The 20,733-nt window shown below is 35.0% G+C and overlaps 1 protein-coding gene and 1 long non-coding RNA gene across 8 annotated transcripts in view; both read left to right on the top strand.

The window, feature by feature from the left end:
* Window positions 1-20,733, top strand: part of Mp (Multiplexin) — a 226,403-nt gene that overhangs the window by 6,632 nt on the left and 199,038 nt on the right. The gene's annotated exons all lie outside the window — the stretch shown is intronic.
* Window positions 10,802-20,404, top strand: LOC138141488 (uncharacterized). The gene is made up of 4 exons (XR_011163169.1): window positions 10,802-11,818; window positions 11,879-11,963; window positions 17,567-17,719; window positions 17,770-20,404. It is a non-coding gene; the product is annotated as an uncharacterized lncRNA (long non-coding RNA).

The raw sequence follows: 20,733 nt of genomic DNA, 5'->3' as shown, positions 1-20,733 counted from the left end.
TTATATGTACCTAACTTTTGCGGGGAAAATTTCCCGCGTTCGCAAACAAAGTGCAAAATTTCTCTTCCCGCGTACTATTGCGGGCAAAAAAAGTGGGACATCAAATTTCTGTCAGTTTTGAAAAATTCGATGTAGTTTAAGCTTTATTGTCATTTTTTTGACACTATTCCAGATGACAGTTTAAAAATTTATTTTATACTCCTATTTTCCTTTTCCAAATGCTCTCTCCTTTTGATAAAAATAGATTTTGATTGGGACTTAAATAAATCTTCACTACGTGCTTACTTACAATCATTCCCTACAACCTACAATACTTAATGACAACGTCAATCAATTCAAAGTAGGGTTAGAATAAGATAAGGGTTATTTCACATTAAAAGTCAAGACAATGACGTTGATGTCCCACTTTTTTTGCCCGTAATAGTACGTTAGGTAAATAACAATGTTTCCTTTTTTTTCTACAAAGGTAATATTGCATGATTCAAAATGATTGTGGATAAGTATGGCAACTATGTAACGAAAATTTATGTAGCAACTGAGTGGGTAGGATAGAGTTGACATTTCTTTGACAGTTCATAGTCGCGCAATTTTGAAAATTGTCAAATCAACATGCAAAGATATAAAAAAAATCAAATGCACGCAGAAATGTACGCTTATGAAATGTCATACAAACCACCCACACAGTTGCCACATAAATTTTCGTACATAGTTGCCATACTTATCCACAATCATTTTGAATCACCCAATATTTCTCACACTAACACCCAGGACAACAATATAATTCATTGAACAATTACGGACTAGTATAGCAAAGTATGTCTACTTAGGTCAACAGCAGTAGAAGGGTTTTCCAGTTATATCCTGCGTTAATAAAATTATCAATTGCACTGGTCACAAACGAAAAAAAATCCGAAATCACAAGCAAAAGCACTAACCTCAACTGTCAAAACATAATACCTACCGCATTGACAACAACGTGTACCTACATTTGAAAACGGACTTGCCGACTTAAAGTATTTCTTGTTTTACTGCTGATAATGGAAAAATGTCATTGATGACCATGAGTTGAATTTTTAGTTAGTCAGATTAGTCGTTTTCAATTATGTAATTTACCTAAATTCTTTTGTTTTTGGTTAGGATGTTTTAATTTTTAGAGAATTGCCATATAGCTATTGAAAGCGGTAGGGTATAGAATTTTGGTTCTTTTTATTAGAACTTTTATTTTATATAAAATCGCATTTTTTATGAAGTTTTTGAATTAATATGGTTGATTAATATCAAATTGGGCAACAAAAGTAGTATTATATACTCATGTCACATCGGGAGGAAATTCCTTAACATTGACACAGAACATAAAACACAAAAAAGTCAAAATGTGGAGGCGAGACGCCGGTAATTATGTTGATAAGCACTGCACTATTACTTGATAGTATTATCCGTAATAGTGTATGTACTCCGGCAAAATTGCCGTGCCGCCGGGTGGAGGTGGGATACGAACAATTATAGACCATTAACGGAAACTTGGTTGTCCGGATTGTTCTCCAGTTTCCGGTATTGGCTGACATATTTATTTATTTGTTTTATTAGATTCATTATTTTTGTTCAAAGAGGATTTCATCACTTTTTTTATTTTAGTTACATAAAATGTTTATTTATTTTTTCACGCTTTAGCAAATTTCGAAATAATTGAAACTGCGTATACTTTGAAGTACTCGAGCGTTCCAGTCTGAGCGTTTTGCTTTCTTTAATGATCGCATTAGGAGATAAACAATGTAATGGCACAAAGGACGCATTTTTCTTTCTTTAAATTAGAGAAAAGCCTCATGCTTCTACTAAAAAAGGATATTACCGTTATATCTGAGCGGCGTCTATTAAATTTTATAACTTAATAAAGGTTTTGCAAGACATTAATTGAGGATAATGATACTAATAGCATGGCATATGAAGATAAGAATAGTATGAAATCGTTACAATTTAAATTGTAAGAATTGAATATTTATAATATTTTTATATTCAATAATCCAGGTTTTTTCAGTGTGTAAATTGCCGAAATATTTTATTAAATTACCAGATCTTTGAGCGTTCAACTGCATTTATTCTTTAAAGATGAAGACAAATCTTACTGTCATATAAAGGCCTAAGTAAAGATTAACAAAATTAATATTAGAATTTTTTTATCAAAAGTTATTTATTTATTTATCATAAATGTCAATTGGATCGAACGATTGTAAGGACTTGATAGTTCGAATATATTGCTGGCAGTAAAATAATATTTTGTACATGATATCCTATCCTTCTTGTTGGTTATAGGTACAGTGTGAATATTATCTTAAAGCTATTGTTTTTACAAAAGGTGGTGCCTCTTTTGGAAGCAGATGGGAAAACGTTAAGTTGTAAATGTAAAGTATTGGGTGATTCAAAATGATTGTGGATAAGTATGGCAACTATGTACATACGAACATTTATGTGGCAACTGTGTGGATAGGATAGACATTTCTTTGACAGTTCATAGTCGCGCTATTTTGAAAATTGTCAAATCAACGTGCAATGGTATAAAAATAATTTTGAATCACCCAATACAATAACAATAGTTGACGTTCTAAGAAAAAATGTTCTAACGTGAATATTTAGAAATAAATTTTTTAGAATTTGCGTCTCTAATAGTCTATTATTGTATTCAATTTGGAGTCTTTTATGGCTATCTATTAAAGCACTCGTAGTTTAATAGATTTCTAAGAAAATGTTTGTAATGATTTGAATACATTACTTTTCCGCCAAATATTTGAACCTGCGCAAAACGGTAACAAATGTGGTCGTGATCGTCATCGAATCGGAGGAGCCCTACGTTGTGATTTTCTTTTGGCGGAAAAGGTTCGGAATGCAAACGGTGAGGGTTCCAGTTGGAAGAGTGCCGCAAATAAAACACACATGTGAGGGACGCAAAATACCTTTTATTAAAAATGCCTGTAATAACTTTGATGAAAAAGAAATTGAAACGAATACAAAAGACAGAAATTAAGGTTAACGAAGTACAAGAAATTAACTAGTTGAGTACATCACAAAGATAAACGACAAGATGAATGCAACAATATTTAGAATAACAGAAAACGGGTACATGACAGACAAAATGTCAGTTTAAAGCTTGCAAAACAAGTAAACAAATTATAAGGCAGTTATTACAGACAGGGACGGATGAAAAACCCTCTTCAAAAACCGTATCCCAGGTATTACTCATTTTTTACAATTCGATTAATGACAAACAATGTTTAATTTGGAACTACGCGGTCAAGGTACGCCAACGGGAACTTAGAGCTGGAGGTAACAAACTTTCGGCCGCGAGGGGACTCAGAAAATCTGAGTCGTCTTGAAAGCAGCGACATTTATAGGTACTCGGGGTATCGCGTGTCGGACTACTGTGTACCGACCAATTCCGAGTGATATTAGCGTTCGGGGTTGTACGATGAGCTTCTCAGAGTCGCGTAGAGCAGAACTTGTTCCACCTTCCCCAACCAACCGTTTCCGACAAACTCCCAAGATCCCTATAACTGCGACGGGGGCTTCACGTCAGCTTCTCAGAGTCGCATACAGCAGAACTTGTACCACCTCCGTTATACGGTCCTACATAACCGTCGCCCCCACGGAAATTTGACTAAACAACCCCTCCGACCTTCTGAATGTCACCTAGCCCCCATGTGATCGTACTTACAACATTTTAACTTTAACTTTTTCGAAATCTAGCAACAACACAAAGAAAAACAAAAACCGAGTTTAATTCAATCAAACAAGGAGTAACATTCAATGATGAGAAAATCCAGCAAAACAGAGCGCAACATTAAACAATGATAAAATAAGCAAAACAAAACGCAACATTAAACAATGATAACATAAGCAAAACAAACGCACATTAAACAATGAGGAAATAAAAGCGAACAAAACGCGAGGTTAAATAACGATAAAATAAAACGCTTTAAAAAGGAATACCATACTTGCTGGCAATATTAAACAAAAAAAGAAAATGGCGGGTCGAGTGCTGTTAGAAAATGTTAGGAAGAAAAAAACAACATGGACGCACGCGGTTCGGACGACGGCTCCGAATTTTCGAAATTACCAGATTGCTAACAAAAAATGAACCTCCCGGGAGAAAGATAACGCTTAAAATTAACAAATGGGCGCTTCTTAAAGAAACAGCATGCAACAAAAGGTAATCTACAACATACCCTTACCACGTGGTCCTGGTCCCAAAAAAAAAAACAACGGACAACGAACGTGAGATAAATAATTACCCGTGTGGATAAAAGAAACTGCCGGATTCTTCTCGGGGACACAAAATATCTACTCGGGACGGTAGTGTAATTGGTTCGGATTTAACTTACAAATTTGAGAAACTTGGATCGCTCTTCGCAAGGTGTGTTCGTTTCGAAAAACTAAACAAAAGTGCCCTACCCCCGTCAACCACCCGCGCGAGCCCGTTTCACCCCCCGCTATATTTCCGCTCGTAGTGCCTAGTCTAGCCGCTAGTACCTTCACATTTGGCGCGCTGTTGTGGCGGTACCGGAAATTTAAATTTTAAACTGGGTCACTACACACGCCCCCAAGCTTCTTCGGAACGAAAAAAAATGTGGAAGTGACTGAAGACGCTTTAAACCGGTGGCGCAGTTTACAAATTTTTGGACGTTAAAGTGATGCTATGGCTGGTTGTCGTGTTGTGGTGGGTAGTCGCGTTGGTGTCGGTGTCGTTTTGGCCGGCGGCAGGGGGGTAACAATCCTTGACGACGCCCCCGAGGTCCGTGGTACATGGAACAGAACATTTTAGGCAGACTCATGCTTTCCTATGACACAACTTTAGGTTGGCAATGTTATAGTTACCCTTTTTCTTTTTCTCCTATCGCCGGAAAAATTAGGGGGGACACCTCACACTAGTGACCTGGAGGTGGCACAGAGAATGGGTTGATCGCCCCTCCCGTCTCTCCGATGGCGGCAGACCCAACCATCCTTGTGGTGGCGCTTGTGGTGTCGGTCCTGACGATGTGGTGCCTCCCACGTTCGGTTTTGGTGAGACAAGTTCCGTTCGTGGACGTTTTGGAGGATGTACCACAGGTTGCCGCTCCAGGAAGAAGTCCACCATCTGAGCCATGATTTCTTGCTGTTGGCGTAACAGCGCTATCGTGGTGTCCTCCTCCCGCTGTCGTGTATGGTTCCGTGGGGTGTCTGGGGCTCTATCCCTGGGCCTAAGCACCCTTCCTCTTCCGCGTCTACATCCGGCTTCCATCGTCGTCCTCCTCTACAACAAAAACACACAAGGGGACTCCGCTCCCCGCGGGGTGAATACATGAACAGGCACAAAACAGACAAACACAGAAACAAAAACCTAAACTCGGCTCTCTTCACAAGGATCTCACGCAATTTGCATCCTGGTCACGGCACCAATTCTGTAATGATTTGAATACATTACTTTTCCGCCAAATATTTGAACCTGCGCAAAACGGTAACAAATGTGGTCGTGATCGTCATCGAATCGGAGGAGCCCTACGTTGTGATTTTCTTTTGGCGGAAAAGGTTCGGAATGCAAACGGTGAGGGTTCCAGTTGGAAGAGTGCCGCAAATAAAACACACATGTGAGGGACGCAAAATACCTTTTATTAAAAATGCCTGTAATAACTTTGATGAAAAAGAAATTGAAACGAATACAAAAGACAGAAATTAAGGTTAACGAAGTACAAGAAATTAACTAGTTGAGTACATCACAAAGATAAACGACAAGATGAATGCAACAATATTTAGAATAACAGAAAACGGGTACATGACAGACAAAATGTCAGTTTAAAGCTTGCAAAACAAGTAAACAAATTATAAGGCAGTTATTACAGACAGGGACGGATGAAAAACCCTCTTCAAAAACCGTATCCCAGGTATTACTCATTTTTTACAATTCGATTAATGACAAACAATGTTTAATTTGGAACTACGCGGTCAAGGTACGCCAACGGGAACTTAGAGCTGGAGGTAACAAACTTTCGGCCGCGAGGGGACTCAGAAAATCTGAGTCGTCTTGAAAGCAGCGACATTTATAGGTACTCGGGGTATCGCGTGTCGGACTACTGTGTACCGACCAATTCCGAGTGATATTAGCGTTCGGGGTTGTACGATGAGCTTCTCAGAGTCGCGTAGAGCAGAACTTGTTCCACCTTCCCCAACCAACCGTTTCCGACAAACTCCCAAGATCCCTATAACTGCGACGGGGGCTTCACGTCAGCTTCTCAGAGTCGCATACAGCAGAACTTGTACCACCTCCGTTATACGGTCCTACATAACCGTCGCCCCCACGGAAATTTGACTAAACAACCCCTCCGACCTTCTGAATGTCACCTAGCCCCCATGTGATCGTACTTACAACATTTTAACTTTAACTTTTTCGAAATCTAGCAACAACACAAAGAAAAACAAAAACCGAGTTTAATTCAATCAAACAAGGAGTAACATTCAATGATGAGAAAATCCAGCAAAACAGAGCGCAACATTAAACAATGATAAAATAAGCAAAACAAAACGCAACATTAAACAATGATAACATAAGCAAAACAAACGCACATTAAACAATGAGGAAATAAAAGCGAACAAAACGCGAGGTTAAATAACGATAAAATAAAACGCTTTAAAAAGGAATACCATACTTGCTGGCAATATTAAACAAAAAAAGAAAATGGCGGGTCGAGTGCTGTTAGAAAATGTTAGGAAGAAAAAAACAACATGGACGCACGCGGTTCGGACGACGGCTCCGAATTTTCGAAATTACCAGATTGCTAACAAAAAATGAACCTCCCGGGAGAAAGATAACGCTTAAAATTAACAAATGGGCGCTTCTTAAAGAAACAGCATGCAACAAAAGGTAATCTACAACATACCCTTACCACGTGGTCCTGGTCCCAAAAAAAAAAACAACGGACAACGAACGTGAGATAAATAATTACCCGTGTGGATAAAAGAAACTGCCGGATTCTTCTCGGGGACACAAAATATCTACTCGGGACGGTAGTGTAATTGGTTCGGATTTAACTTACAAATTTGAGAAACTTGGATCGCTCTTCGCAAGGTGTGTTCGTTTCGAAAAACTAAACAAAAGTGCCCTACCCCCGTCAACCACCCGCGCGAGCCCGTTTCACCCCCCGCTATATTTCCGCTCGTAGTGCCTAGTCTAGCCGCTAGTACCTTCACATTTGGCGCGCTGTTGTGGCGGTACCGGAAATTTAAATTTTAAACTGGGTCACTACATGTTTATGAATATTTCAGTGTATTATTGTCATTTACACCAAAAAACTTCCAATATTAATGTTCAAACTCTACTTTTTAACATCTATTACAGATGTAGTTGCATGCGTTACCTTAAATTACCAATTAATACAAAATTCCATAGAATTTGAAAATTTATTAAAACAAGGGTGCAAATTCTAAAAAATAACATAAAAAACTCGTTTTATATGGGCATTGGCGCACTCGTCCCATACAAAACCCTACGGCTCGTTTTCTACACTTGGAACTCGTGCGCCAAATCAACCCTTATAGAACTCGTTCTTCAATATACTAATTAGGAGCTCAGTGGTTTTCGAATCCAACTGTTCAGGTTTTTAATACGATTCTTATTAAATTTTAGATATGCTTGGACAGTTCTGGTTGAAACTGAAAGAAAAACCTGATTTGTTTTAGTTTGTTTTAGTTTTGGAAGAAAAATATGAAGTGTTATTGTTTAAGCAAGAGTTCAACTCTGTGCCCATTTGGTTTATTATTTTAATCAGTAAAATTAGATTGGAGTAAGAGAAATTTTCCTCTTCGTCATTCACTAGTAGAAGCCGTCACAATTAATACTTCAAAGGTGAATGGAATAATTTATTCTTAAATTTTGAAACTAAACATTTTTAACAAATAGAAAGGCTCTCAAATATCGGTTCATTGTTGAATAGTGCGGTCCGAGAGATTATGTGTTTTAAAAGTACGAATAAAATAAAAATGTAATTAATATCGCCAAGTATTATTGGTACATACAAATATTATTATGTGAATGGTGATGTACTCGTAAGACTTTCTTTCTTCAGTTTTTAGTTTTAGTTTTATTTTAATTTTGTACAGGAAGGTGGGTCCAGAAGCGAAAACGTTCAATACAATATTCAGCACTGTACCGATTAATTCCGGTTAATAAAATTAGTAATATGTGTAAGAACATTTCAGTAATAATCTCCAGAGTACACGTCAAATTGTCGATAATTTGCGATAATAGTACTAGTGCATAAAATTATTTGCTGTAATTTGTTTGTCACTGGCTGAAATCCAAGTTTGCCAGTGATCTAATTGGATAATTTTTTTTTGGGAAACTGCCTAATTAATTTATTTGCCTTTGTCTTTTCCACATATTAACTTTTCAAGAGGCCCTTGTGTATAATTATTGATTTGTTACATTCTTAGCTTTTTATGAAAAAGTGACTTTACTGTCTTGGAATTATGTATTAAAATAGACAGGAATTCATTTAACTGGAAGGATGTAATGTGGTGGTTGCGGTTGCGTTATTCACTGCAATAATAAGAAAACGAATTACTAAATTTTTGGTTTAGCGTTATCAATTACGTGATTTAACCACAAAAGATATTTTGGTTTATTACTATTATCTCTGTGTATTAAATCGTATCGGTATAACTTATTCAGCTTAAAAATAGAGGACGCACTTTAGTTTAGAATTTTTGAAATGCATCTGTAGTAGGGATAGGAAACTTTCATTGAAGTAAAATTTACTCTAGAAATAGAAGACTGGAAACATTTAATCGTATTTACTTGAGTGATAATGATAATATCTAATCATTTAAAATATTTATTCGTTCTGAGAATGATCAAAAAACAAATGAAGTATTATTTTCTTTAAAAGAAAGCGAATGGTGAACAGTGAATTTTTTACTTTCTCTCCACCACCCGGCGGCACGGCACTATTACGGATAATACTATCAAGTAATAGTGCAGTGCTTATCAACATAATTACCGGCGTCTCGCCTCCATATTTTGACTTTTTTGTGTTTTATTATGTTCTGTGTCAATATTAAGGAACTTCCTCACGATATGACATGAGTATAATAATATACCTTTTTGAATTTCAACTTACCAATGTGTTCCCTTGATCCAGAATCTTTAAATTTTTAAAAAGAGATTGAGGTATACTTCATCCAGTGAGAGATTGGGAGATTTTAAATTATATTAAATTAACCCAACACTACAAAATGCACTAGAATACATTAATGAGACCATAATTTCAGGCCAAAAATGTTACTGCTTGAAGGATATATTTCAAATTTTACATGCGCTAAGTAGTACTTTCTCTACATAGAATTTAGTGACTCTTATGTCAACCAATCTCTCGCTGGACAAACTTTACTACTATTCCCGTTGCTGAAATTATAAGTGGTAAAATCGAATTTTTTTCTAAACACCAAAGATTGTCGGTGTTATATTGTGTGAATTTGGAACAGCTATATCTAAAAGATATGCTTGCTTTTGTTGTTTATTTAAAATAATAATATAATATTAATTAAAACTGTTCCATCAAAATATAATTTGTAATTGTCATTTTCCAAACAACTTTCTGGTTTATAACTATAGTGTGGTTGTGTATTCTTTAATAAATTGAATTTAACAGCTAAATTCATGTGTATAATTTTAGCGAATATATCATGAAGTTTCTTATATTCGCTTTGAGCCAAAACGGTGCAATTATTATTTATTATTTATATTATTTTTAGAGAAACTTCACTTTACAAGATTTCATAAAAGAATTTATAATGAATTCTTTGCTATCTTTTGGCAGTATCTTTCAGGGAACAGTGATGAAACGTTATAAAAAAAAAAAAACTGAAACAATTTTATAATTTCAGTGTAAGTTTTGGAACTGATTTTTATTTGTAAATCTATGTTTCCTTTCTATTTTTTGTTAAATTAAAAAATATCTTTTAATTCTGACCTACAACTGTCAGCAGAATCTCGCGTTTTATACGATATAACTACATACATATTTATTTTTAGTGCGATTTATTTTACCAAATTCAGTGGAGGTCCCACGTGCAAAAGTATCAAGCTATGAAAAATTTCAGTGTGTCGATTCTATTTCTACAAGAATGCTAGTACCTACACACTGACATTGTTGAACGTAAATATGTTTTTTTTTTGTTCCATTTTTATTTGACCACGTCTAACGTAGTTGCTTGCGTGTAATAAAATTCTTTAAAAATAAGAGATGTTATTTATAACCTTTATCTTACCCACATACATGTGCATTGCTATTGTAGCCGCTTATTAGATACTCAAATATTTATTCCACGGCGCAATTTACTACAGCTTGTTCGTCTATTTAATGCGGCCTTTTAAGCACTTTCGGGAATATAAAACTACCCAGAAGTTACATGTACCTAGAATATTAAATTTACTTGGAATTCAACGAAATTTTTACAGTGTTGATTATTATTGACGCAAATGTTGCAAAGAATGCTAATTACATTCAATTCCACAATAACTTCTCTGAAGCTATCTCTTACTTGTGGATCACCAAGGAGGCAAATTTACGGTTTAACAACTTTAATTTTTAAACAAACAACAAGTCTACTTCTAGTTAATAAAAATTTGAAATAACATAGTTAAACATCTGCAGTAGCGACAGAGTGTTATAAATTTTGAAGCTTAATACGTGAAATCCTGTTCTGAGACACCATTTTAGCGGTGGCTCGTAAACGCAAATACTCAACTATTTGTACATGAAGCCAAGGATACTTATTATATTTCTCATACAGTAACGACACCCTAGGTGTATGTTTTGGGTCAACGTACGAAGAAATAATCTTTGCTCGTTTCACAACTCGTATCTCTTGGTAGATATTTAATTAGGTACTTCTTCAGAACTCGCAACTTCCTGTACTTCCGACTCTCGTGTCGTGATGTTTGTACACTTGGCGGTCTTCTGTGTGTGTCTGAATTTTAAAGTATAATTTCTCAGAACTGGACAATAAAATATATATACACAGTCTTAGTAGTTAACTTATGTTTTCGCTTATAAATTGCTTTATTATTCATTTACCTATGCAAATGTTTCTTCTTATATTTCACATATATGACGTTGGATTTCTGTAACGTTGTGTTTAATTAAACCTCCGAAAATGCCTCTTTGGGAGTTAATATTACACGGATTCATATGAGTTCATACTAACTGCTCTAGTTTCAAGTTCAAGTTGCTACAGCGGTGTTCCGCCAGGATAAGAGCATTCAAGAAGAGCATGGAAAAATTCTTATACCTATGTATTTTTAATATTCCTCGAAGAGCATTGCAAAAGTGTTCTTAGGTAATACAAAGCAGTTTTCGGTAACGTACAGCGTAGTTTCATCAGTTTTTAATTATGTCTGGAAACGAAACAGTGAAAATCATCAGCACGAATTTCAGAAACCTAAAGAGTTTGGGAAATTACATAAAATGAATCGAAAACTGTAATTTCTCATTTATCGCAAGAATGAATATATTATGATCAAAATGAAGTTATGCATCTGAATTATTTGTCAACTAAAAAGAAAACCTACGTTTGGAAAAGAGATAGAAAAAACCGCGGCTTGCTTGACCACAAATTGATCTGAACACTCGTAACAATTCAGACTGGACAGTGAGGTGCCGCGAAGTGATTTCGGCTGCACGTCGTACCTACAAATCTGAAAAAGCGTTGTTTTAAATAAATGCAAAACATTTGTATAGAATTATATATTTTTATTATGACAATTATTGACGGGCTTCAAACTTCTTTTCAGCAGGTGGCATTAAATACAAATACACGTTTAATTAAGTTTTAGGATGAACTGTTTATTTTTTAGATCAGTGGGTGTTAAACAGGAAAATCTAAAACCTCTAAGGTGTCGTTTTGATGTCTTCATGATATGGTTGTTGGTCCAAGCGTAGGTATATGCATATTAGTTTCTACATAATGCATAATACATAATAATAATTATTTGGTAATATAACAAAATATGTAATTTTGTATTTTTTTTAAATTAATTGAAAAAGGGATCATTTTATTGGCTCATTGATCAAATACGAATACGAGGTGGTTGGTAATTTTGGCAGATAAATAATTATTTTGTTTAACGTTTTTATTTATACGTTACGGTTGTCAGCTTAAATAAACTCGGAACCGTGGGGGAATGGAAATGTACAGTCAATTAAGTATTAAAAAAATAACGAAAAACAAATAGCAAGCAATTCATGGATTCGTAATTTCTTTTTTATTCTTTTTTCAAATAGAAATCCAATAGGATGTCTGTAAACCTAAAAATACCAACGGCGTTCAGATCGCATAAGAATTTATAGAATAGCTTATGTGACGACACACATTCGACATTATCTTCAGTTCGTTTAATTAAAACTAAGGTAAATCAATGTAAACCAATCATTAGTGTCCATGCGACAAGGCACTCCTTTACATTTTGTGATTGTGAGTGGTATTTGTTTGTTTGTCTTTGGAGTCAGTGTCTAGGATAATGTATTGAGTTTAATGCTAGCAGGAGGAACTACGCTGTAACATAGTCGCTACATTCGTGTCGTGCTTTTATTTAATGAGTAAGTTGAAAATTAATTTTTCGTGCTGGTGGTCTACGGATTCAAATATAGTTTTGCCTTCGGCTTAAATTAACATGGACGTTGAAATGATTACGGACCGTACGGTTTTGGTTGTCCACTTTTTATACTACTGACATTTCAGATACAGGTGGAAATGAAGTAACTATTGTTTTTTGATATTACGTTAACTGAAATTACCAGTTTTTTGACATAGAGCAAAATTTTGAACTCCATTAAGTAGGGTCATTCTGGGTCTATAAAATGTAACTGCCGTCCTTGAAAATTTCTTTGAAATCATTTTGTTGACTTTATAGGTAACTACAAAAATATCTAGTGTCAGAAATGGTAGTTGATATTTAAAAAAATGAAGTTTTCGACATTTTTTGATTATCATTTTTGAAAAATTGCAGTAGACGTATGAAATATAAAAAAATGTCACCAATGGCCAAACCTTTCAATATTCAACAAAAAAAATCAATTATTTATTTCCAATGGTTCAGGAGTTATACATTTTTTAATGAAGCTCTGCAACCCCGTACTTTTGGGAATAAGATGACATAAGTCAAAAACGATGACAGATAAGTGTTGACAAAAGGACGTTCTAAATTCAAAATTTAACGCAGAATTCAAATTTGAAATAAAAATTGGCCCTTTCCATTAAAAAAAACAAAGATGGCGTCGATTCCGAAGAGTCGCCATTTTGAAAATATTTTATTTGAACTTGGAGTAGTCGATTATAGTTGGCTGCCAATTTTCATATTAATACGATTTTGGGAAATCAGAAAGTTTCTATCGAACGGGCTACATGATTCAGCTCTATAGTCGGTCTCAATTCTAAATTTCCACACTGCATTAGAAATACAACCGGCAACACTGTTTGGTGAAAAATGCGTCAGGTTGTATTTATCCGGTTATCATTCTCTGTGTCTGTCAATTTCCGTTTTTACAACTCAAAACTTTAGAATAAAGGAAAAGAACGAAAACCTTGTTTAATAGTAGTGAGGTAGTACGTTTTAAAAGAAGGCAGAATAACCTAACTTGCCTTACACAAATTTAATGGTTTACATGAAAATCAAAGGAATCACTTTGTTTGGGAAACGCTGAAAATTTTCAAGTTTGGCGGCCAGTTTTGACGAATGACCAATCTAAAAAGTCAAGTTTTTGAGGTTATGTTTGATTTTTATTGTTTAAAAGTTTTTTGCGTCTCATTATGAATTTTTGATGAAATTTGTAAAATGATGACAAAATAGTGCCTGCAACTTACGGGTCTATTTTGTAACTCTCAACGATCATCATTACTAAAGGTAGTGATCTAATGGTATTTTGTAAGGTTTGCTTCTCGCTAAATAACGTAAATTGACGTCAGCTGTCATCGTTAAATAGTTTATGCATTTTTACTATCCACTATATTTCGTTCGTGTTGATTTGTCTTATTAAAACTTGCTCTTGTTAATTTTTCTAGCGATGAACAGACATATTGATACAAATATTGGCAGAATTGGAAAAGAGTTCTTATAAATTATTATTAACTGATCGGTATAAAATACAGAGATCGTGATCGATTCTCAAATCAATATTTAAGAGATGTAACTGATCAGTTCTTTACAACAAAAGAAAATTTCAGAAAACACTAGCTACTTAGTAGGGAGGCTGGACAAGATTTGTTTTTAGAAATTTTTTCCAACGTCAAGTCTGAAAATGACATTTCCATCACTCAATTTAGAGATGAAAGTAGGCGTTTGCATCACATGTGAGGAAAGTAAATCACTTCCCTCACTAGTGGGGAAAGTAAAACAAAAATTTGATCCCCATTTAGGTACTTTCTTTAAAATAACGTTCATAAAGTGTGTCTAAACATAAGTGAATTTTACGGTTTTAACAACTAAAGTACTTTATGAGGGATGTTGTAAAAGTGGCAATAACCAAATCTACAGCTTTTCGTTTAACAAAGCAGGCACGCGTTGCAAAATTTACGACAGGGTAGCTAAATATTCTGTTGTGATGGATTTGTCGTGAACAACCCTAAAATCCCTCATAAAGTACTTTAGATGTTAAAACCATAAAATTCACTTATGTTTAGACAAACTTTACATACATATACATTTATAAGAATTCTTTATTAACAATTAGCACATACAAAGATACTTAACTTTTTTATCAGTATTATAGAAATTAAATGTACAATTTTTTACACGAATTAAAACTCCAAATGTTCCTGATTTTTTTTTTTTTTCTAAATAACGTGTCGGTACAGAGCTTGACGTTGACGCCAAACTAGCACTTCTTACTACTTGTCTCCATCTCAGTAACGGATTGTATTCCTTTCCGTAGCGTGCTCGAGATTTTATAGGTAATAATTCCAAAGATACCTAGTTCGCTGCTTCTTTAATTTCTGTATTTGGTAAATTTACAACACTATCTTCTACTTCCATCACTATTTGTTTAGTAAATTCTGATTAATTTTCACGTTTTGGTAAAAACACGACTTGACATTCATTAATTAAATTTTATTGTTTACTGTGAGCATGGAAACGTGATTTTCAAATTTTACTTCTATGTTGATTTGTATAAAATAATAAATTGATAATACCTATGCAAGATAAACCGAAAGCTCTTGACGTTGGAAAAAATAGTATGTTATATACGTGAGGAAAGGTCCATTGCTAAACTTGAATGATTAGATCAACTCGCTATCGCTCGTGATCCAATTGTCATTCTCGTTTAGCAATGCATCCCTTTCCTCACTTATATAACAATATACTATTACCTTACGTAGATAACGGCAGAGTCAAAAAAATACTAAAATTTGTAGTAGCCCTGAGTTTTATGGCTCACGGCAGTTACCAAAAGCCTGTATGAAGCAATAAGCAATGTCTCAGTCCACAGCCTTTATGAAATTGTACAAATTATGGTAAAACACTTGGCCCATTTTTTTTTTATTTTTTTTTTACTTTTATTACATAGTTTTATTATTCCTGAAGAACATAGTGTTTTCTAATTCGTCAACATAGAGCTGATACTGCTGCTGAGTCGTCTTGCATTTACGCTTGAGCATTGTTTTTATATACAGCTTGCCCATTGTAGCTTGAGCTGTGAGGGATGCGCAAAGTTGAATAAAGTAATAAAGAGGTCCGATAAAGAGGCCCTGGAAGCAGCAAAGAAATGCGACAAAATTAGTGTTAGACCACTGCGCATCCGACTCTCATAGCTCAAGCTACAATGGGGAAGCTGTAACTTTATACAGTCGCAAACTTTTCTTGCCGCTTTCGTATGAGTTATTATTGATTGTGATCAGTGTTATTTACTTATTGCATTTTCAACATTTGCGGGGTAGTGACAGTAAAAAACATAAAAAGTACATGAACTGTCATGAACATATAGGTACTATAAAGTTGGTCGTTGTGCTACTATCCAACCTAGAATTGTAAACTTTTTCCATAACGATGGTTATCGAATTATAATGATAACGATAGGATTTAAGAAATACCAAATATGCTGAAATCGTTATAGTTCAATAGCGACCAATGCTTAACGAGCATCACTATCGGACGGATAGTTGTTTAACGATAAGTTACAAAATAGACCCGTTATTCAGAAAACAACAAAGGCTTGAACAAGGAAGTGTAAGTAATTGTGAGTAAAAGCATAAAATGAAACATCAAAGAAGTTGGTCGAAATGCCTACCATCGTCTACAAGCTTTAGTAGGACGTGTCCAAGAAAGCCGAACTCGATTTAGAATGCCTCTGTTTTCACGAATTTCGTGAGCTGCGTTTTGAACGTGATGAGGCGGTGCATTATTGAAAAGGTACCACATTTTTCGTCGACTTGCTAGAGGAATTTCTTCGAGTAATTCGGGCAAAACTTTAAAAAATTGAAGATAACCGTCCATATTCAAATGGCGAGGTAAAGTAAAACATAGGCACCTACGAGGTGTTTTTCAACAATCTCAATCCAACCCAAACGTTAATTGAAAAATTACTGCTGGAAGTGACAAGTGACGCTCTTGGCATTCGTGATGAATGTCTTCTTCCGCAAAATGCGAACTTCTCATTGGCGGCCAAGATCGCGCTTATTCATTTCGAAACGCCCGAAATCGCGAAGATGCTGCACAACGTTCACAAAGGTTCGTGCATTGGGAAGTATCCTTTGAGGAAAGCTTTCACCGTAGATTTTCCGTGCTAGCTCTGAATGTTTACGAGCTTCGTCATAGATCAAAAACCATTTACTGGTTTTCTGCAGGTTGATGAAAAACATTTGTGATTTAAAGTGAGGTTAAGATTGATGTTCTTGTCAAAGTGATTTAAGTTTGAGTTAAGTAACAATATTTTTTCATAAAATTCAGTGGCTCCCAAACTTTTTTTGAAAAACTTGTATCCCCTTTTTCTCGAAAACTATCAACATTTGTATAAGACATTATTAGCTCAATCGTTACATTTTGTGAGGTTCTATCACAGGTTAAAATTTCTACACAACCTTCAAAGTCACTCTGTTTGTGTAGGTTCTAGGTTGTCCCAAAAGTACCCCATTTCCTTAAAGGTACGTCATCTAGAAGTGTTATGAAGTGCTGAAATTTTTTTTTTTAAATCTTCTATTTTTGAAAAAATGAGTCTAAAGACTCCACAATCAAGGTCAAACTTTAGAAGTAATAGTTATTTGTATATCAAGGCTGCGAAATCGTTTTTTAACGTACCGAGAGAAAAATTGTCGCCAAGGTCGCTTGCGACCGAGGCAGCACAATTTCTAGGATGTTAAAGGATTTGTACACAACATTTTGTGTGGAGCCGAAAATTTGTAATTATAAACTGAACAAGTAAAATTTCCTTCACTGTCAATAAATATAAAGTTGCCTTACATGTCGGCATGTCGCTGTAGGAATGACATAAATAAAACAATTAATTTTGAAAAAAAAATTTAGAAATGTCGGAATAACATTACGATGTTTTAGTTCCGTGTACTCCTCTGGAGTGAAAAATCTAAAGGGCAGTATGAAAAATATTACAGTGACTTTAGAGACTGGTGTAACAAAAAGAATGTAAAAACGGTGTCGAAAAATATTGTATTTAGTTATTTAGGTACTGGAATTTATTTATTGTGGAAGGTAAATGTTAAGTTCTGTTATGATAAGTTGTATTATCTGACCTTTTTTAGGCCATTTTAATCGTGGGCTGTGCGAAGAGACGAATCAACCAAAATGTCTATTAATGACATTCAGGATAAAATTCTGTACTAATAGTGACCGTTCCTGACACAAAAACTGACATAAATCGAACTTTAACTCTCACCAATTCAGATTTTGCAAAATTACACTACAAATATGAAGATTGATATGTTGTGTGATAATAAATTATTTCTAAAAGTTCATCGTACAATGTTTATTGAATTCAATTTAAAACTCAAAACAAAATAAAACATGGAAGCTCTGATTTGTATCAAATATTAAAATGACGTATAAGTACTTAACGGCCGTCACTAAGAGCAACGGCCGCGAGCTTGGATTTCGCGGCCTGTTTTCTGTACGCGAAGTGCTCATTTCGCATACGGTTGCACACAAACGAGTTTAGTTTACCAAAATATCAATTTTGGATATTCAACTCATCGCTTTGATGAGTTTAAGGTTAAAAGAATAAAAGAAGTAATGTCATTGAGGTTTAAAATCATTAATAATTAAATCTCTACTTCAACAATTGGGACTATACGGCCACATAGTCAATGCACTGGCTAACCTAATTGAGGTTACAACGACGGATTGTTGCTTGCTCCATGGTTACTAAAAAAAAACAAACAACCGTTGTTTGGAAAATGTGTCAACTCTAAACGCAGAGCCCCTATAAGTCGAATCTAATATGAAGGTGCCCATACAACATTATCTAGTTAGTTGCAAAACAATTAAGCTAAAAGTGATAATAAAGAAAACTATTAAGAATAACATACAGGGTCTTTCACAACTCGCTCCCTAGAGAAAAAGAGGAAACAAGAGATCGCATTTGGATGTGTAATTTTGAAGAAAAAAAAATCTAGCTTAACAGATATTCGAGAAAAGACAACTTAAAGTTAACTAATCAGAGATCTACACCTCCAAGGTGTGTTTGCCGTAATTTTACGTTGCTAGGATTTCATTTAAGAAAAAACATCTTTAAAATATTTGGGCGATTGGAGTTGTTTTTGAAAGATGTCACTGTCAAATTAAACTTGTAATAAAAAAGCCAAAACCTTTGTTTATTTGGTTACAATCAGGTATTCAGCCGCTGATTATTTAGAAATGATAATAATTTTTGGGGAATGTGAGCGTAACGCTAGGGAGCCAGCAAGAGTCTTCAAAGAACGTTTTCCAAGCAGAAATGACAATTATTTTTTCGTTTGCAACACATTTTTTTTATTTTTTGCTACAATACGTTGTAATAATAATTGAAATGACCTAGAATGCCATTTAGTTGCGACTATCAAGCATCAACCCCACGAGTCCGAGGCCCGCGGCCCGTCCAAGACAAAACTTGAGAGCGCGTCCGACCTGGTCATGCCAGCCAAAAATCATGGGTAGGTTTTGAGCATCAGAGCCTCTGTAACCGATTTATTGTCAGATCCGACACTGGTGGCTCAGCTCAGGTCCATGGAGTCCCTACACTCCAAGTATCTCCTAGAATCGCCCATAGGCTTTGCAGTAGACATCTGAACTTGCAATGTAATGACAGCTCTAACATTTCAGATTGTTAACCTAAATTTGTTGAGAATGAAAAGTCAAATCTAATAGTGTCAAAATTACAGTAACCCAAATATTTTTTGTAGCTGATGGTATTATTTTTGAAACCTAGCAACTGGCTTTATTTGGTTGAAATAACATCACACCTCGAGATGCCCTTCTGGGATTGGTAGAATTACAAGTCTTGTAACTCAGTTATGAAAACAGTAGTAAATTCTTTGTCGTCGGCAGGTGCCCTTTTTCTCTAGAGCGCGAGTTGTGAAAGGCCCTGCATAAATTTGTATTTATTATGGGTTTTTAAGAACGAATGTGACGACAGTCTGTATATACAAGGTGATTCTGAAATAAGTTTGGAAAAATACCCCGGTAATTGGTGATGATGAGAAGAAGTCATAGACAAACATTTTTTTCGTTTTCGGGATACAAATGATTGAAAATTTGGTCAAAATTGCTAGTACTCTGCTGAGTTAAAGGTGATTACCTGATTATCTTAGTAGTTTAGCAACAATAATAATCAAAGGTGCCCGTCAGTCACCAATTTTAATATTTACCTATGACATTACTCACAATGGTTGCTAATGAAGAGAACAGATTCGGACAAATTTTTCCAATTCGTATGCGTCGAAAATACCGAGCGATCCAAAAGTTTTTCTGTCAAGTGAGCCATGACATTATTATAATTACACCATAAAATAAAAAAATATGAAATTAAAAATATCAAAGGATACGGACAGACTAATAAAACATATTTTTAATGTTTATTCAAAATTGCGCCAAATATGTTGCAGCCCAACGGCATTCGTTTCCACTGTCATGACCCACTTGATAGAATGACTTTGGGATCGCACGGTACAAGGATATAGGGTAATTTCCATCCTTTTAATTTCACCTCCAAAAGTCATTTAGGCAGAATTATTTTGCGTCAAGGATACTCCACTTTTTTTTTTTTCCAAACTTATTTCGGAATCACCTGTATATAGGTCTCCCAAAACTGCCTCCTCAGAGCAGAAAAATTTGCATAAATGTGATAATCTGAATTTTAAAGAAAAAACTCCTATCTGAAGCGATAATCGAAAAAAGACATCCCAAATTTGACCAATCAGAGTTGAGCACCATCAAGGTAGGACGACCGCAATTTTGTGTTTCGAAGTTCTCTATCTAATTATTAAAATCTCCATAATATTTTGCCGATTGTTGCGATGTCAATATTTATGTCAATTATTTTTACTGTCAAGCAACCTGTCCGATTTCTTAGTGATACCTGAGGACAAGCTTCTGGGATTGTTGAAATTGAAAACTTTATAACTCGGTTATGTGAGCTCCAGGAAAATTTATTTTAGTCAGTCTCTTTTGCTGTCGGCACATGCCTGTTGCAGTTCTGGGACAGGCTGTATATACGTATATATAGTGTGGTG

Source organism: Tenebrio molitor, chromosome 1 (assembly GCF_963966145.1).
Source record: "Tenebrio molitor chromosome 1, icTenMoli1.1, whole genome shotgun sequence".
NCBI lineage: Eukaryota > Metazoa > Arthropoda > Insecta > Coleoptera > Tenebrionidae > Tenebrio > Tenebrio molitor.
The sequence above is the reverse complement of the archived record's forward strand: the minus strand, read 5'-3'. Positions and strand labels throughout refer to the sequence as shown.